The sequence below is a fragment of the Chelonoidis abingdonii genome, chromosome 6, assembly GCF_003597395.2.
Source record: "Chelonoidis abingdonii isolate Lonesome George chromosome 6, CheloAbing_2.0, whole genome shotgun sequence".
NCBI lineage: Eukaryota > Metazoa > Chordata > Testudines > Testudinidae > Chelonoidis > Chelonoidis abingdonii.
In genome coordinates, this window is record NC_133774.1 from 71,607,292 (window position 1) to 71,627,860 (window position 20,569).

The following is a 20,569-nucleotide window of genomic DNA, read 5'->3' on the forward strand; positions in this document are numbered from 1 at the left end:
ACAGAAAGCTGCAAGCAGAGACTTTGATTCTGGACCAGAGAATTACTACTGGGGGTGTGGAAATGCCAACAGTGATCCTGGGAGACCCAGCCAACTGCTTACACTCATGAAGCCATATACCCACCTGTCATGGTACAATTCCCCACTCTGAACCCCAGCGTCCAAGAGATGGGGTACTAGCATGAATTTCTCTAAGCTTAATTACCAGCATAGAACCTGTAGCGCTGCCACCACAGGAATTCCAGTGCCTGGTACACTCTGGTCCCCCCAAAACCTTGCCTGGGACCCAAGACCCAGACCTCTGGATCTTACCACAAGGAAAGAAAATCCTTTCCCCCACCATGCCTCTCCCGGCTTCCCTCCTGGTTACCCTTGGAGATCAACTGTGATTCAACTCCTTGAATCACAAAACAGAGAGGAAATTGCACTTTCCCCTCCTTCTCTCTCCCCCTCTCAGACTCTTCTGAGAAGAAAATAATCATAATACAGAGAGAAATTAGCCTTCTCTCTCCCCTTCCCTCCTTTCTCCCCACCAGTCCTGGTGAATCCAGACCAGACCCTGGGTCTGACCAGAATAAAAACAATCAGGTTCTTAAACAAGAAACTTTTAATTAAAGAGAGAAAAACAGTAAAATTATCTTTGTAAATTTAAGATGGAACTAGGTACAGGTGTTTTTCAGTTATAGACACTGGGGAATACCCTCCCAGCCTAAGTAACAAGTCAATTAAAATCCTTTCACAAAAATACAAATTTTGAACTTTCTTCCAGCCAAATGCACATTTGCAAAGAAAGAAACAAACATAAGCCTAACTCGCTTTATCTATCTAGTACTCACTATTTTTGAACTTATAAGAGCCGTGTATCAGGGAGATTGGATGAGAAACCTGGTTGCACGTCTTCGGTCCCTCTTGAGCCCCCAGAGTGAACAACAACCAAATTCTAACAGCACACACAGAAACTTCCCTCCCTCAAGATTTGAAAGTATCCTGTCTCCTGATTGGTTCTCTGGTCAGGTGACAGCCAGGCTTACTGAACTTGTTAACCCCTTACAGTCAAAAGAGATATAGAGTAGGTTTGTTCTATTAACTCCTTCTATTTGTTTATGACAGTGCCACCTTGACAGCAAGGAGCACTTCAACAGCAGGTTCAGCAGATATAGAGTGACAACTGAATGTGCCTTTGGCTATTTGGAGGTTGCTGGCACTGTCTGCTCAGTTAGGACAACATCCCCCTGGCCATAGCTTCCTGCTGTGTACGTCATTATGTCTGTGAAGCAAAGGGGGAAAGGTTTCCATAGGGTGGAGCACAGAGGTCGATCAGCCATCTGCTAATTTAAAGCAGCCAGATATTAGGGCTATAAGAGGAGCTCAACAGGGGGCTATTCAGTTCAGGGATGCCTTGAAGGGGCATTTTAGCACTGAGCCACAGTAATGTGTGTCTCTGTAGGGTGCTGAGCCTGACATTGTTGTGTTACCCGCCCCACCCTGCGATGAACCTTGTAATGATTTCCCTGTGTGTGCTACTATAACAGTGCAAATGCACCTATTGTTATTGTCTGTGAATGTGAATGTTAGCAGCAGCCACTGTATGCCTGAGAATAATAAAGATAAATTCAGTTTCCATAAGTAGGTATGTTTCCATGGGTGTGGAATTAAAAAAAAATCTCTGTAATGCTGAGGTAAACTTCATATATCCAGAGGAAAGTATCTTTTAAAGGGAAAGGAACAGGGAATTCACATGCACATACACAAATGAGGCTCCCACAGCCGGGTGTATGTGTGGCTTTTGCTGTGTGTAATTTCCTGTGGGGTGGAGTGCCTTGGTCACTGTTGTGGCCCCAGAAGATATATGGAATGGGGAGAGGGGAGTGTAGGGAGGTCTTGTAATAAGTTCTTTATGGGCTGCAGGGGAAGGCGAGCAAACAGGAAAAGCAAGTTAAAAAATTCCTGGGGGTTTAAAAAGTGAAGGGCATGCACATCTGTATCTGGCTGCCTTGCAGCAGAGTTCAAAACAGGACCAAAGCAGTCATGGTGGGGCATAGTGGGACGCCTTCTGGAGGCCACTTAGATCAATGTAAACAATGCAGTATTTATACTGACACTGCATTGGCCTAACTATGTTGACCTAAATGCTACACCTCTCGCCGAGGTAAATGTATTAGGTCGATGTAGCGGACAAGTTAAAGCGGCAGAAGGGATGCTGTAATGGAGAGACTTCTATAGTTAGGTCAACATATGCTGCCTTACATCAGCCTAACTCTGTAGCATAGACTAGGGCTAAGAGTGGAAGAAGCAGCGTTTCTCAGGAGCCACTTTCAACCCATTCTGAGTTGATTCACAGTCCTCAATTGCCTATTCTATTTCTTAAAAGTTTAGAAAGCACAATTAAACTGTCTAAAAATACAGACAAGTGGGTTTTTCAAAAGTGCTCAATTTTGGTCTAATTCATATAAGAAAAGCACAGTGCAGGACAGAGTAAAGAAAAGAACAATGTATGTAACAGACCTATGAAGCTATTTGTTTATTTCCTTAGAGAAGTGGGCAACCTGACAAAGAGGCAAAAATGGCTTTAATGGATGTTTTTAATATATAGCAAAGTCAAGAATGAAACTTTGCCTGTATGTAGGGAGCTAAAATGAGTGTGGGAGACAGTATCGTCTACTTTTTCTCATATTGTAAAAAGGAAAAAAAAGAAGCTACAATTTGATAATTGTTGAGTAACCAGTCTGAAATTTTCTGTTTTACTGTAATATAATTTGGTAGTAGGCAGGTAAATTGCTCATCACATCAGACCTTTGTAAGTATAATCTTAGCAAAAAAAAAAAAATCAATGAATCATTCAGCTATTTTTGTTGGAGGGGTGATAGTTTTCCATTCAACTTAAGTGATTTGTCATCATTATTATTTCAGGTGAAACTATTGTTTTTAACTTTGCTTTATGCTTATTTTGGTTACACAACTATCATGATAGCGTTGCCTGTTTTCTGCTCCTCTGAATGTAGGAGGAACCAAATCCAAAAGGAACAGTATCTTAGGTTACAGCCCCAAGCCCTTTTAGCTAATAGACTGAAAAGATGTGTCTCTAGATTTTTCAGTGGTCACACTGTGCTCAAAGGCTACTGCTTGGATTTTTTGCCCCTGCCTGCTCCTCTTTCTTCCTCTCTCTCTCTCTCTCTCTCTTCTTATCTGTTCTCATACCCGTACCCACACACTTCTGGTGACAATACCCAGTGGAACCTACTGCCCACCTGGTGCTAGTTTCTGGACAGATTCTATTATGCCTTGTTTTAGGTGTGGCTAGGGTGACCAGACAGCAAATGTGAAAAATTGGGACGGGGGCAGCGGGTAATAAGAGCCTATATAAGAAAAAGACCCAAAAATAGGTACTGTCCCTATAAAATCGGGACATCTGCTCATCCTAGGTGTGGTGGGCATGTTCACATATCAGTTTGAATGAGATGATAACACAACCTATAACAAGGTTTCACTCAGCTCATAATAATGCTATTTATGGAAGGTTGTCCAAACTGCAACCTGTAAATGTTGTGGCTCCTAAAACTCTATAGTAACATCATTGCTCCCTTTTAATACAGATGTTTGACCTATGATAGGCCCTTGTACCATATTTAATCTGAGCAGTTTGTAGTCTGTTCCATTTAATTCAAACATAGCATAGACATCAGGCTCCTGTCCTCCCTAAGTTTGGGCAACTGTAGTGAGGTGGTGTGGCTCCCTGCTGCCCCGGAGGGGGAAGAGCCCATCCGGAGGCCAGAGTGGGCAGAGCTAGGGAGCTCTGAACCCGCCCCTCAGAGAGTCAGGTGGCGACCCAGAAGTATAAAGGCTCGCCCTCAGAGCTCAGTAGAGGCCCAGCCGCTGGAGAGACCAGATGTGTCTAGCCCAGCCCACGACTGGGAGACCCCCCGCAGCCCAAGGCAGCCGCCCAGACTTGCCAGGCCTGCCCGGCGCAAGCTATCCGGAGAAGTTGCTGGACCTGCCCTGCGCTCGTTACCCAGAGGAGTTGCCAGGCCTGCCAATCAATCCCTGCCCCGAAGAACCCATGGTCCTGGATCCCCCAGAGGCCAACACCAGGACCCAGGTAGGCCCCGAGGAGGAGTGTGGAAGTAGCCCAGGGGCAGCCGACCCCAGACTGGCTGCAGCGCTGCCAGAGCCTGCGTTGGTGTGTTGCGGCCAGGATCCCCACTGACAGCAGCGGGTCTTCTGCCGCTGCTACGGCCCCAGGTTGGGACGCAGTGGAGTGGGAGGGCCTGCGTCCCCCCTGCCACCCAACTTGTGGGTGGCAGACTCCCCATCTCCCTGGCCTTAGGAGGCTGGGACCTATTGTTGTTGCTCAGCCCTGCCTGAGGGCCAGAGCTCCTGACTCAGCGTTTGTTGCCCCACCCTGACTTAGGGCCCGGGCTAGCTACAGTTTGTACTGCTATTTGCTCAGCCCTGGCTGAGGGCCAGAGCCCTGACTTAGCATTGTTGCCCTGCCCTGAGCCAGGGTCAGGCTTACTATGTTTCTTCCGGTTACAGCAAGGGCTGCCGAGGGAGACCTCATGGCTGGATGAATTCCCCAAACTCAACTGTGGGTGGTGAGCTGGTGTGGCTCCCCGCCACCCTGGAGAGGGTCAAGCCCTGGCAAACCCTTGTACACGAACCCAGATTTATTGTTAACTTGATTGTTTACTTGTAATGTTTTAGCTAGCTAACACTGTATTTAGATTATCTAATATGGGGAGAACTTTTTATTGGAAGTGGAAGGGGAAGCATACAATTGAGATGATAAAAATACTGAGTGAAATTCAGTGGAGCCAGGGTTTTACCGCATTAGCTTAACATTTGTCAAGTTTCAGAGGTGTAAAGTAGAGATGGACCCATGCCACGAAGTTTGAATCTGGAGCTAGATACATATTTTCTCCACCTGTCTTATTCAGCGTAGATTCTTGGGTTTGTTCCTTCCTATGGGAGGGCAAGGTCAGAAAAATTCATTTGAAATTTCAGTCTCAAAGTGGTGAGATTCATGGTTGTTCTAATCTCTTCTAGGACTTGGTTCCACAGTCATGTTCCAGTTGTGGAGAAAGCGTTTGTCTTTTGGGCACACAAGTCTTGCTGCTGGGACTTGACTGTTCCAGTGGAACTTCGTTGTAAAAGGAGATTATGATATTCCATTTCTCATTTGGTAAACACTAGTGTCTGAATAGTTTTATAGCTGGCCAGAGCATGTGAAAGCTTTTACCATTGAATGTTATTTTTATTTGAGCTAATAGCTTCTACTCTGAATTTAGTTTGTCCAAAACTGAGACACATTTAATAACAGAAGATTCATCATAATTTTTTTGTTGTTGACTACAATGGAATGTGAAATATTTTTAACAAATATGATGAAAACTAGATTGAACTAGTAAATTACCATATACATATTTAGCGATAATTGTAGCTGGTAGCGATATGTACAGCTTTATACTTCTCCACTAAGCCAGTGTACCCATTGTCTTAACAAAAATGCCTTGCTGAGTTGTTATAAACTGACCCCTTTGTAAAACAAGTGTTAATTTAGGGAGGGCTATTCAAAAGTGCTCAGTGTTGACTTAACTGTGCTCCCATTGAAAAGTAATGCTTTCCTCACTAGCTGGGACAGGGATTTGATTGGGCCAGGTAGCAAGAAATTCTGCTGGGGGGGCTGGGGGCTCAGAGTTCTCTCCTCATTCCCTCATGCAGTGCTTGCCCTTCCTCCCCCCCTTTGTCCCTGGCTCAGAGGAAAGATTCTATATCTGTGGGGAGTGAGGTACTGCATGATGTCAATGGTATGGGGAGTGCGGGTCTTTGCTGGCCCCTCGCAACTCAGCATCATTGATCAGTTCAGTGGTTGGGACACCTGGTTAACTGCCATCTTTAAAGGGGGGGAGTGTTAATATAATAAACCCCTGGGTGTGGGTGCTCAGTCTGCAGCTCCACTCTTCCCTCCCAGATATGACAGAAGGTGTTGGCTGACCACCTTTCAGGGTCTGGAAGGGCTATTTCCCACATGGTAGAATTGGCGGGGGAGGGGAGTCACATGCCTTTTGCCTCCACGAGTCTGCTGGGATGTATATGGCAGGTTTCCAGTGCAGATCGCAGGTGCTCAGCTGTGGACCCCTAACCCCAGCTGGGGTTTTTGTCAGGCATTGGTCCTGAGGCTAGCTTGGTTTAGTGGGGATTCTAGCCTGTAGCTCTCTCGTAGTCACACCTTACTTCATGGGAGGAATGGGACAGGGACTCTAACTACTGTATCTAGATAAGTCCCTCAGATGATGATTTAAGGGATAGGGAGGGGAAGGAGGTAGTGTTCTTCCCTATTGGTTTTGGTTACATCTATGGCTGCTGTAGGCAGCTTGAAATCCATACTGGCACTCTCCTGCTGGGGAGTGGTTTGGGTGCTGTTACTCATGCTGTGTTAGGATTGGTTAGTAAGTTGTGGCATTTAATCCACATTGTTATGTCTGTGAATCATTGTATCCGCTCCAGTGAAAGTTTTACTACTGGTTTCAGTGAGAGCCGACCTAAGGCAGATCTGAGTGCTTTTGAAAATACTACCCATAATGACTAACAAAATATGATACTCTTAGGGAAGGCTCAGATGCTGCCAGTATTTTCATCTTCTTTCTGTGAGCAGTTGGACAGTGGTGTGATGGTACATTTAAACTGTGGGAGTTGTATGCTACCCTTTCTAATATTTTAAACAAAAGTATGAAAGGGGAGATGTTAGGATGCCAGGCAAGACAGAGGCCAGTGGAGTCTAGTGATGGAGGCTTGGAGCGGACTGTTGGCAGGCAGCGGACCTGAAGCTGATCACAATTAAATAGGGGAGAAGAAAACAATTGCGAGGGGACTGAGTTAAGTTGACATTTTGAATCCCAAATGGATGGGTGAGTGTGGGAGCCCCATAACTGACAGCATGTGAAAAAGTAATGAAATCATTTCTCCCTTTTGTCTGTCTGATGTCCCGATACTCTGTTCTTACTTTTCTTCCTGCAAATCTCAATGGGAGCCATACAGACATATCCGCCACCAAGGATAGGTTGAAATGCTAGTGGGATATTTATCACTCATGTCACAGGGGCTGAGCTGGCCAGTGGAGAGGGGCGATCCCCACAGGCAGGCATGGATTAAGCTGGGGGTGCAGGAGAGGAGGATGGGGACAGCAGCACCTCTGTGGGGCCCAGCTCTCGATAAAGTTGTCCAGAGCTGAAAGAAGATTGCGACACTGAGCAGAGGCTGTGGCAGGGACTGGCCAGACTCCTGCCTTCTCCTCCCTGCCAGCCATGGTATTCCACAGGGGTCTGGAAGGCCAAGAGCCACCTGTTCTTCAGCCAGGAGTTCCTGATCCACAACCATGTGGACATCAGTTTCTGCCTGGTGCTCAGAGGTGGGTGGGTCTGGGTGCTAATTGGGTGGGTAGTACCCACCCCAGCCCACCTGTGGCTATGCCACTGTTCCTCATGTATGGTACTGGGTTTGTTGCAGAGGTGTGTCTGTTTCTTCTTTATGTCTTCCTGCTGCCTGTCAACACCATCAGCCACACCAAGCCTGTGCCCTCAGTTGCTTCCCAGCAGCTGAAGTCATCCTAGCAGGATGCTGAGCGGCTTAGAATATCATTCCATTTGACACTGAGTGGAATGCTATGCAAATGGATGATTGACACATGCTAACTATTCATTTACATAGTGTAAATAGTTCAGGGGAGAGGTAGCACAGTAGGGCAGTTAGCGTCTCTGGGTTTGAAATTTCTCACTAGTGTTCCAAACAGCCCCAGCCTATCCTGAGCAGCCAGAACGTGTGGGCACAGTGGTGAAACCTTCTGGTGATGATTACAATGTTCTGCTTAGCAGCATGGGTTTCACTGCAGATGTCCAGTGGCAGGAGTGCTTTTCTGTGGTGCTCGCCTCGCTGACATTTTGTCCTAGGCTGGTAATGGTGTGGACTTCTAGCTGCTGAGAGCTACAAATGGCGTGTCTGATTAGCCAACAGGGAGGATACCGCATGAGTGGCACTTGCTGAGGGAGGGAATAAGAGGGTGTGACGGGTTGTCATCCTGGGGTGCAGTCTGGGAGTTCTGGGAACCGCTGGGCCCATCTAACCACTCAGTTGGGTTGGCCCAGCTCACACTGCTTTGGGACACAGCCAGCCTAACCCACACCCTGTTATCACCCAACACGACAGCAGGTGGCGCCACACATCCAAACTGAGCTACCTGAAAGAGCAGCTTTACCCAAGCCACTCAAATACATGCAAAAGACAGCAGCCAATTTCCCAGCTTTCCAGACTCACACTGGAGTATAAACCCAGAATTATACTGTCTTGTGCTGCACAGGGAATTGTATGTAAACTCATAAAATTTGCCCCCTCCCTTAATATGGAGAGGAATACACAACAGTTTTCTGGCCCTGAGTTATGATTCCCACACACTTCACTCCAACTCACTGGTTTAGTTAAAGTAAAACCAAGTTTATTAACAACAAAAGATAGATTTTAAGTAATAGCAAACACTTAACAGATCAAAGCAGATTACCTAGCAAATAAACAAAAAATGCAAACTAAACTTAACATATTAAATAGGTTGGATATTAATAGTAGATTCTCACCCTAAGAGATGATACAATCAGGCTGCAGATTCTTAAGGACAAGCTGCACTTCCTTTACAGCTTGGAGTCCCCAGGTTCTTCATTCACAGGCTAGAAATCCCTTTAGTCTGGGTCCAGCACTTCCTCCTGTGCAGTCTTTGTTCCTCAGGTGTTTCTAGGAGTCTTTTTGGGTGTGGAATGAAAAACACCAGATGATGTCACTTGCTGCCTTATATAGCTTTGCATATGGCGGGAACCCTTTGTTTCAAAGCTTGGTTCCCAGACGAGTCTGTGGAAAAACACTGACATCCCAAGATGGAGTCCAGCATCATGTGGTCTTATCACATGTCCTTGTAGAGTCATAGCAACCATTACTTGGGGGCTGTCTGCAGTATTCTCAGGAAGGCTCCCCAGATGAGAGATAAGCTTCTTGTAAGGCTTATTTTTTTTCCTAATGGCAAATTGCCCTGAATAGGCCCTTCCCCCCCACTATCTAGACTGAAAGTATCTTGCCTACTGGGTGTTACCCAGGTGTAACTACCTTTGAAATAAGATACATAGTCAATATTCATAACTTCAAATACAAAAATGATACATACATACAGATAGGATAATCATATTCAGCAAATTGTAACTTTTCCAATGACACCTCACATGACTTATTTGCAGAAAATACGTTATAACTATGTCATAATCATATAATAATATCACTGAAAAGAATACGGGATGCAGTGTCATAAAGGGAATAGGAATTAAAATGCTGCTTGGCAGACATCAGTGGAGGAGGAAAAGGGACATCCCCCACCCTACCCCTAACAATATAGTCAGACACACTACACTCCCCAAGATTAATTACTGTGTATGTGGAGCAATTACAGCTTTTCCAATAAGAACACTTTGCTGCTAGTTAGTACCTCTTATCCTCATCATACTGCTAAGATAGCAGCATGACTCTTCTCCCTATGCAACACAAATAGCAGATCTCTAATATGCGTCTTAAGAGCAATTCATAATTTACTGATGCAGGCAGGGTTTACTGTCCATTGTGAAAGCAACAACCTATGCAACTGCCATAAGTGAAGGCACTTCATTATGTGCCCCCCATCACCGGAGCTGGTCTCCACCAAAGAGCACTGTTATGAGTGTGGCTGTGGCTGTCTGGGTTTAATTGTACAGTCAAAGTCTGGGCACCACAAGTCCATTGCTAGTGGTTCCTAAACCAGTGGCTGTCCCAAAAGCCCCCTTCTAGGGAGTCCCCCAGGCACTGAGTGGCATTCTGAAGGTTGTGTAAAAGTGACAAAGAGTCCTGTGGCACCTTATAGACTAACAGACGTATTGGAGCATGAGCTTTCATGGGTAAATACCCACTTTGTCGGATGCGTGTGACGAAGTGGGTATTCACCCACGAAAGCTCATGTTCCAATATGTCTGTTAGTCTATAAGGTGCCATAGGACTCTTTGCTGCTTTTACAGATCCAGACTAACACAGCTACACCTCTGATACTTTATCATTTTTGTTGCTCTCCTCTGGACTCTCTCCAATTTGTCCACATCTTTCCTAAAGTGTGAAGCCCAGAATCGGATACAATACTCCAGCTGAGGCCTCATCCATGCCAAGTAGAGCAGGACAATTGCCTCCGTGATGTACATATGACACTTCTGTTAATACACCCCACAACTGCATCACATTATTGGCTCATATTCAATTTGTGATCCACTGTCATCCCCGGCTTCTTTTTATCAATACTATCATCTAGTCAGTCATTCTCCATTTTGTAGTTGTACATTTATTTTTTTTCCTTCTTAAGTGTAATAGTTTGCATTTGTCTTTATTGAATGTCATTTTGTTAATTTCAGATTAATTCTTCGATTTGTCAAGGTTGTTTTGAATTCTTATCCTCTTCTGCAAAGTGCTTGCCGCCCTTCTCAGCTTGTTGTCATCTGCAAATTTTATAAGCATAGTCTCTGCTCCATTATCCAAGTCATTAATGAAAATATCAGATAGACCAGATCCAGGACAGATCGCTGCAGGACCCTGCTAGATACATCCTCCCAGTATGTCAGCAAACTACTCTTTGATAACCAGAGAAGCAGGGAGAAGCTGCAGGAGGACAAAGATCCCCTCTCCCATATACAGGTTAACATGGGGAGGGGAGAGCACAATGGGCATGGGATGGGTACACGGGGTGGGGGGGTTGTCACTGGACAGAGGAGATATGGGGTGGTGATGTGTACTCCCTTTTAGATTTTGCCCCCAGTATGGGGAGACACAAGTCGTCTATGGCAAGAACTAGTGGAAGGTGATGGTTGGCAGTCACAGAGCAGCAGCAGATGGTGGAATGCTGCTTCTGGGACCAAGAAATGAGCACTGACTGGTGGGATCACATAATGCAGGCTTGAGATGACACACAGTGGCTGCAGAACTTTTGTATGCACACGGCACATTCCTGAATCGTTGTGTAGCCCTTCTGCCAGGTGAAGCCAGCAGTAACAAGGGCCAGATTCAGTATCTAGGGGTTCCTTTTCAACAATACAACACAAAACCAGCTCGAACCCCCACCCAATGACCTGGGACAATTACACACACACCCTGGACACCTCTAAGAGGCACTACTTTCCCTCTCACAAGCACAGAGTCTGAGTGTAGCAAAAACTTTTAATAAAGGAAGGGAAGTAACTTACTATTCATTTGGAAAACACAGCAAACAGGGCTTGTAAATGTAAATAATGAGCAAAACACCTACCCCCAAGTAAGTTGGGCAGTGTCCTTTTTCACTCAGGGTCTTAAGTCCAGCAACCCAAAAGTCCCTTTAACGTGCCTGTCCCTTCTCTGCACTTCACTCTTAGTAGCTGTCGTTGGCCAGTGCTGCCCCAGAGTTCAGAGGTTCATCCACAGAGTTTACCTCCCACCCTGGGTGGAAGGGGGATAAGGAGGCACCTTACACGCTCTGCTGCTCGGGCACTTGCTTGTCACCCCAATGGCCAATTTCCACACCTCTCTGTGGGGCTCTGCTCTGGTGCTCTCTGCCAGGGCGGGGGATAGCTCAGTGGTTTGAGCATTGGCTTGCTAAACCCAGGGTTGTGAGCTCAATCCTTGAGGGAGCCACTTAGGGATCTGGGGCAAAAATTGGTCCTGCTAGTGAAGGCAGAGGGCTGGACTCAATGGCCTTCTAAGGTCCCTTCCAGTTCTAGGAGATTGGTATATCTCCTATTATTACCTAGCTGCCATGCTTCTCCACAAGGCACCTGGCTAGTTGCACCTCTCACTCTCGCTCACCAAGATGTCTTCAGGGCCCCCCACTTAACAAAGCTTTCTGATTTCAGCTGGGGGGAAGCCTCACTGCTGGTGTACACTGGACAGTCTCTTGCAATACAGACACAGTCCCAAAGTAGGTCTAATACTTTGACCTAGGTATCAGCGCTTTCAGCTCTGCAGCTTGTAACAAGACTCTCAAGAGTCTAAATTAGCTTTTTTATTGTACCACAGAGAGCAGAATGGTCAACTAGCATCTAGAACTATTAAGCAGAACCCACCCTCTCTCAACTCATTGGGTTTTGGAACCCATGACGCCTGCCTACCGAGTGCCCTTCAGTTGAGGGTGAGTCCCTCCATCAGGGTATGCCAGGTACAGTTCTGCTGCCCTCAGTTCACACAACAAGTATAACAACCTTTATTACTCCTGCCGCAATAACAAGGAGACTAGAGATCCAACACGAGCCACAAGTGATCATTTGGGCAAGCAGTCCCATCATGCTGAGCACCTAGGCAAACACAATCAGCTACTGAAGTCCTTTTCCACAGCTCACCACTAGATGTCAGGGGAGAGCTCCTTCAGACTCTGCTTACATTTGTGCCAAGTTTGCCACCGCCTTCCAGAGGCACCAGAATGAGAGCTGCATTGACAGTGGAGAAACAAGTGACCCTGTCAAAGAAGGAAATTAGGTTAGTTCTTGACAAATCCGTGTTGGCTATTACTTATCACCCTATTATCCTCTTGGGATTACAAATTTGATTATTTAATAATTTGTTCCAGTATCTTCCCTGGTTTTGAAGTTAGGCTGAGTGGTCTATAAAGCCACGGTCCTCTTTGTCCCCTTTTTAAACATAGGTACTAGATTTGCCCTTCTCCAGTCCTCCGGGACCTCAGCAGCCCTCCATGAGTTCTTGAAGATAATGGCTAACAGTTCTTAGAGTCCTTCAGCTAGTTCCTTAAGAATCCTAGGATGAATGTCATCCAAGCCTGCAGACTTGAATACAGTCTTATTTATATATTCTTTAGCTTGTTCCCTGTTTTGTGTTCTGTTCCTTCCTCTTTGTTGTTAATGTTAATTGTATTAAGTATCTCATCACAATTACCCCATTAGTGAAGACTAAAGCAAAACAGGCATTAAACATGTTAAGCAAAACAGGCATTAATCTTCTTGCTGCCATCTGTTATCAGCTTTCCTTTCCCACTAAGTAGTGGACCTACTCTTTCCTTCGTCTTTCTCTCACCTTCATGTATTTAAAGAACCTCTTCTTGTTGCTGGGTATGTCCCTTGCTCGGTGTAACTCATTTTGTGTCTTAGCTGTTCTGATTGTGCTTGTACATGCTTGTATTATTATTTTGTATTCATCCTGACCAATTTGTCCATGTTTCCACTTTTTGTAGGTTTCCTTTCTGATCTTCCGGTCACTAAAGAGTTCCTGATGGAGCCATATTGGCTTCTTACTATTTTCTATTTTCCTTTGCATCAGGATAGTTTGCTGTTGTGTCTTCAACAGTCTCTTTGAGAAACTGCCAGCTCTCCTAAACTCCTTTTCCCCTTAGATTGTCTTCCCATGGGACCTTACATACCAGCTCTTTGAGTTTGTTAAAGTCTCTGTTTTTTTGAAGTCCATTCTCCTGGTTCTGCTGGTCTCACACCTTCCTTTCCTTAGAGTGATGCAGTCTATCATTTCATAGTCAATTTCACCCAAATTGCTTTCAACCTTCAGATTCACAGTCAATTCATCCATTATTCAGAATCAAGTCTAACCTTCTCACTTTTAGTCAGAATCAAGTCTAAAATCCCCTAGTTACTTGTGTTCAGAACAAATAGTTATTGGAAATAAGCTAAAGTCTAAGTACATTTTTCTATATTTAATATCCCTGCTTGTGGTACCTGAGTTCAAAATCACTGAGTCATTTGAAACTACATAAGTCAAAGTGAAAAGTTGTATGCATTAATTGCCTTGAATCAATCTTACCAGGTGTTTTCTTTGGTTGGTATGAGAATTACCTGCTCTCTGCATAGCTGTATACGGGGCCAGCTCTAGGCACCAGCTTCCAAGGCATGTGTTTGGGGTGGCACTTTTCAAGTGACGGCATTCCAGCCCTTTTATTTTATTTTATTTTGCTTCAGCGGTGGCACTCCAGCAAAAAAACAGAGCTGTATAGGTAAGACAAATAGTAATTCATCATTTCTTCTTGAGAAGGTGTAATAGTATTGTCATCTACTTTGTTATTAGTGCAGCTACTATAATATCTCTCTCACTCAGAAATTAAACAAATTTCACTCTTGTTCAGCTTCTGGAAACTGAAAATAGCATATCTAGATTGCCAGACTAATAGATAAGGATTGCCATTTCTATAAGTGAAAAAAGATTGTCATGACTGTAAATGAGTAAAGCAATCTTAAGCATTACTCACAACTAGCTTTCACAATCAAAAGACATATACGCTTTTGCTCTGAAGTCTTCCACTAGACTGCTCTCCCACACAATTTAGTCTTAGCTGCTGAGAAATACTTTCACTGTCACGAATATGTTTTTTATTTCTAGTCCTTCAGGGTTTGAGTGTTGGGATTCAAAGTTGCCAAGTGCACTGGATGGTTTGAATATATTGGGCTTCAAAGTGGTGGTGGACTTGCTGCCCTGTGCTGGGGCTGCTGCTAGGGCATGTGTTGGGCTCTGGGAACACAGCTGCAGAGCTACAGTGGGGAACATCTGCTGGTGTTCCTAGTATCCTGTATTATCCAAGGCTGCAGAACATGGCTGGGTCCTGCTTTGGGAGCACTGCATTTTCTGAAGGCCTAATAACTGCGTGGGCTTCAGCAGAGCGTTATGACTCTGCATTTCATCCAGGAATTGCTTCTGTGTATCCCTGTCTTTCTTTACAATATCTCAGGTAACGGCAACACTGCCCTGGTCCACTTCAATGCTAGCTCTAGATACTTGCTTTTCTTTCTCTCTCTCTTAACACAACAATGCTTTCCAGGTCTCTGTGGTTTTTCTTTTCTTTTTTTCCAAGATGGAAGTGGGGCTTCAAACTTCGCTTGAGACCTCCTTTTCCCCTGTCAGGTTAGAAAGCTGTTCAGTTGCTGATAGAAGGCCTGTCCTTAAGGGGCTCAGTACTGCACATGTTGTGACTGGGGGTGTAGAGTTAAAAACCAGCCGTTATTGTTAATAATACAACTGTTTCGACAGAAGTAATGATAGAATTCTTTTTGTTATCCTCTACTTCTGGATTCCATCCCTGAGATTCATCCCAGTCTTGGGGAGACCTCAGAGGTGTCAGTGGTGTGTACATGGGGGCTATGCTACAGGTTTGGGTCTGAGGTTTGTGCCGTACCTTGGAGGATGTGGGACTTTTAGGTTTATGCTGTGCTTTGAAGAGATTTATATGGTGTCAGAGAGGTTAGTGGGAGAGTTGGGGGACAAGATAGCAATCCCCTCTACATCCCCTTGAAGCTGTGTGACTGACTATACCTAAAAGTAGCGCCCTGTAAACCCACTATTCATCATTCATATATGATTGTGATATTTCGTACAAAGCACCATGTGAGCTATCACAGGAAAGGTCATGATCTTCTGAAACCCATTGTTCTGTCAAAATATGTATATCACTAGTGCGTATGAAGTTATGAGATTTTCCTGTATTGTTGTTATTGAAATATGTTGTAAGTTTGGGAGTGGCCCTCTGCTAGTTCTCCAGTGACTACAACAAAGAAGGGGACCAACACCTGGGCAGGTGTTAAATGCCATTAATCAGCAGGGGAGATCTAAACAAGGGGTATACATTTCTGTAAAAGAGTTGCACAAGACCACACCATGGGAGTTGCTCAACTCTGGGCCTCAGCAAAGCCCACATGAAAGAGCGGACAAAAATTGCTCTCATCCCACATTGATTGTTCGAAACCTTAGCAATTCCTAGCATTTTTCTATGAAATTTGTAACCCTGTGAAAAATTTCACAGCTGGGTCATGGGCAGCCAATTCTAGTAATCAGAAACTGCAGTCCTGAGACAGGAGTCCAGTCAGAAGACTGGAAGGTCAGAAGCAGGAGACAAACTGATGAGACAAACTGGTGAGTCAGGTCAGGATGCCAGGATATGGAGACACACAGAGTACAGAAATGGGTGAAACCCAGTTGTTCAGACAGCTTCCTGTTCCTGCTGCTGGCTTAAGTAGGGCCAGCAGGCTAATCAACTTCTCCCAGACTCTGCCAATAGGACGTCAGGGGTGGAGCCTCAAACTGGGGCTGGTCTTCCTGGATCCCAGGTAAGCAATGGTCAACAGCCTACTAGCTGAGGGGTTGGAAAACAGCCACTCCCCTGAACCCTGCAGACATGGGTTCAAGACCCATAGGTCATGACAGAAAAGCCATTAAGAACTATATGGCTATGCTATCCCAACCTAAACTTCTTGTCCTGTATGAATTCTTGTAACAGATCTTATATGCCTCATAAGGGAGCTAGTAGTCTTACTACCTGTGTGGGCATGCGGTGCCCAGGTCTGTGTATAGCTCATGTAAACTGTAAATATTAACCAAACTTTTGTTCCCAGTTACATCCATCTCAATAAATGTCTATTGTTATGATAATTGATGGAATAGTGCATACCTATCAACCTCACTCCCACAACAAGGTCTCATCCAGCTCATAAAAATACAATGCCTCCCACTGTTGTGGTTTCATGCTAAAATGCCCTGCCAGGAACCAATAGTCAGTGTTTATGCTCAGTTTTCATAATGCTAAGGCAACTTTCTTTCTAGTAGTGCCCATAGCTCTCATTGGGTGGTTATCCACTGAAAGGGTAGTGTCACCTCTACACCCAAAGTCAAAACACTTCTGTGAATCCCACCTGAGGCTTTTTTGTGCATATGTATCTTATGGCCTACCTATTCATGTGTTAGTGCTTCAAAAATGTGCACAGAAGGAGGCCAGGGAGAGGTCCCTTCTGAAAGTCATACTCTTAATGTGCATTTTGCTAAAACTTCAGTGCACAGTTTAAAAAAAAAAATCATTGATCAACGTGGCTGCAGTCAACACCCAAAAAGACTTTATTTGCAAATTAAAAGATCTAAATTTGAGCAAATTTTTGAAGTTACCAGTGCTGTTGCTAAGATCCAAAACTGCATTCTTTATTAGGTACAGTGACTTTTTTTGAAACTAGTCAGACCCATCTTTCCTACATGAAAGCTGGAAGAAAGACTGATATTTAAAACTGCACATTCAATTATATATATGCACATGCCAAACTGTGGGCTTAAATTATTCCTGCAGTTGACCTAGTTGCATGTGCAAATTCAGAAATTACAGAAGCAAGTGGCCAGAAACATGCTAACTAGCTTTGAATGTATCTCCATGCACAAATAACATGCACAACCTTCCCTTTCATTTTGCAGATATTTTCTTGGGCAATATCATTCTAGACACCTCTTCAAATTCATTATCCAGATCTTTGATCATATCCATGATCATGTGACCATCTCTTATGAAGTAAACAAGAACTTTCTCAAGTCCCATTGCACATCCTGGCGCATCTCCATCTCAGCAATAGCCTGCGTCAGGTTCAATAATACATGAAGCAATGCTGCAACTTATTGTTGAAACACTTTGATGCAGTCTGTGACCTGACATACTTTTTTAATTCTACTGGAATGCATGTGCATGGGAATCTCCACTCACTAGATCAGGGATGGGCAAACTATAGTCCGTGGGCTGAGCCATTTTAAGCTGGCCCTTGAGCTCTCACTGTGTAGAACTGATAAATAAAATTGTTTTTAATTATTCACTTTATTAATGTAACTTCTGTTCACCATTCACTACACTTGCCTGCATTGTAACTTCTGTTCACTGTTTGCCATATTGTAATTCAAACCCCATTTTAAAACGCTCACTCCATTTCTGTAGAAAGCTTCCTCCAACCTTCATTTTGCAACCTGCTGTAATTTATTAGTTAGTTTTAGATGTGTGAATGAGACATGTATGAATGAAAAATCAACCTCCAGCCCCAGCCTGTCCTGTGAGGTGGAAGTTACTACAACGGCTGAAAACCTAGACAACAGTGAACAAGTAAAAAAGCATCCACCCTAAAAAGAAAAGGACAAAAGAACAACAGAAGGAAGATCAAAGCAGGTTCAAGGCTGAAAGTCACGCCTGCAATTGACGGGTGCTCAATCCAAACCCAAAGGCAGCTGACACAGCAAGACTATAGACTTTGAATCCAAATAAAGCTATTAAAAAAAAAAAAAAAAAGAAGGGTGAATAAGAACTTTGGGTAAATTCTGCTGCCAACATGAGCCAGCCACCTGCTGATTCATTTACAACAACAGAAGAGCAACTCCATGAACTAACATAGGGAAAATCCCTTATAAGCTGGCTCTGAAGACTGAGGCTTTGGAGTCTATGTTCCTGCTCCAGCCTCCAGAGCATCAGGTGCACCTGACCGACTCGGCTCCACTCTGTGACAGGGTACCTGGCGGTATTCTGGTCACAGCAACTTAGCCTGTAACTATAATATCTACACAGAACTTGTATGAATGATTGTTGTGTATGGAGATAGATATTATATATAATCATTAGGAATAAGTAACCAAACAACATTGTTTGCTGTTATCTTTTATTTATTATGGTATTTACAATAATTGACAAATGTCTTGGTCCCTTAAAATCCTGCTAGTTTTATTGGTATCAACACTTTGGTGGGGGAATAGCGAACAGGGTTATTGGTATTTATGCCTCACTATTGTGAAACCAATCTGTGTGCACACAACCGGCTCTACAGAGCACGTTCATTCTTGGTTAACTAAAACCTGCTGGGCCCCCGTGTGGGTAGCAGGAAAATAAAGAGCTCAGAAAATTTTAACAAAACCTGCTGGCCTCCGAAGCGGTAGCGAAAAAGAAAAAAAAATCAAATCGGGCAACAAGAGGGTCCCAGGGACCAGACAGTGCTGCTCGCTGCAACAATAATTAAATGTTTAAGAAAAGGTAGGAAAACAGTCCCAGAGGAGAAATAAGTCAAAAGTAGCTTCTACCTCACCTTTTATAAGAGATAATGCCTTAACATCCTTCAGAATATGGGCACAGTTGCTTGGACTGAACAAACCCTTGCAGTATCCGCACCATTCGGACCTAAGGATAGATTGGCCCAAAATAATCCTCATATGTAAACCCCCAAATGCAACAAAAAGAGACGCTGCAGGGATACTGGTGCTGGGGAGGCTTGTAATGCCAGTACCTAACAGCCTGTAAAAGAAAAAAAAATCTCTAAGAGAAAACTATCCAATTGACAAGGCTAGAAAATTGGAAAGTGATGGCACAGTTGGGACAAAGAGGCTTGGAGCCCCAGGAAACGTGGGAAAAATATGTAACAAACGTTGTAAGCTGCTCTTTTAAAATTAGGGTTATAATGTCTTAATATGAGGTAATATTATCAATTTGGTTTTGGTTCGTTCACAACTGCTTGGGAAACTGTTTACGAAACACTATACTAAAGAGATCCTTAAACATAGACAAACAATTCTAGGCTATTCTTATTAAATAATAAACGCCTCAACTCTAACTCAGAAAGACAAGCGCAGCTCGCAGTTTGCGCTTTCTGTGGCAAACTGTCATGAGGTATTCCGTCCAATTGTGCTCAACATTAAAGATAGAAACTGCACCCAGTATCTTACAAACCCTCTGCTGCAAGCAGAGAAATAAAATTATGTATGTACCACAAACCTAGTTTAGTGCCCTTAAGCGCTGGATACGAAGGACATTAAACGCGGCCTCTCACATCCTTACAGCGCGCATATCAAAAAGAGAACATGTTGAGACCCCCAGGAAGGGTCGCAGACTTTTGGAGACCCCTCGGAGAGTGGGACGGGGTATCTTGGGTAGATTCCCCGCCCCCCTTGCTGCCCAGGTCGAATGCCACTGCAACAGTACCACGACAGTCCTTGCTTCCTGCATCGAGCCTCCAGGCCTCGCAAAGTGGCTGGATGATTTTTTTTTAATATAAAAATAACCTAAAGCAACATGCACATCTTCATTAGCATTTGTGCAGATTCCCAAGTACCGAACACACTGTGGCACGGACCTGAGCAGGTCGCCATGTGGGAGAGCCACTGCTCTAATTGTTTCTAAAGCTTCTTCTTCTTAGCCTCTGACCAGAACCTAGTCAGCGGAAGAGCCTGGTACCAGCTGAAAAGTATATAATACCATGGTTTATAGTGGTTGCGGAACAAAGTCTGTGTTGCATGTTTCTGGTGTACATTGGTCTGTGTCTGTCTCTAGTGGTGGTCCTGTGCTTAGCATTGGATCCAGAAAGAGGAAACTACACTAGACCAGAGGCAAAGTGTCTTCTGTCTCTGCTTACTTTCCCCCATAGGTCTCATCCCAATTCTCACCACTTGTTCACAACAGACTATTGCATCCCCAGTGCATCGAGTTTATTTTTTGCATTAGCGTTTTTATAATATATTCTATTGGTTAGTTAATTTAGCTTGTATGTAATTCACACTCGGCGTCTCTATGCACTCTGGTTCTCTATCCCCAAGCTAAAGGGAGTTCCGGCCCTATAACCTGTTAAAACCTTGGCCCATAATTTTAGGCCCACGATCTTTCCAGGAACCGTAGAAACCTCTGGAAACACCTGTTAAAAGGATATGGGATTCTGTCAACATTTTAGCAACTAAATGTTAGTTTAAGTCCAGAATCAGACTAGTAAGCTTGCTAATACAA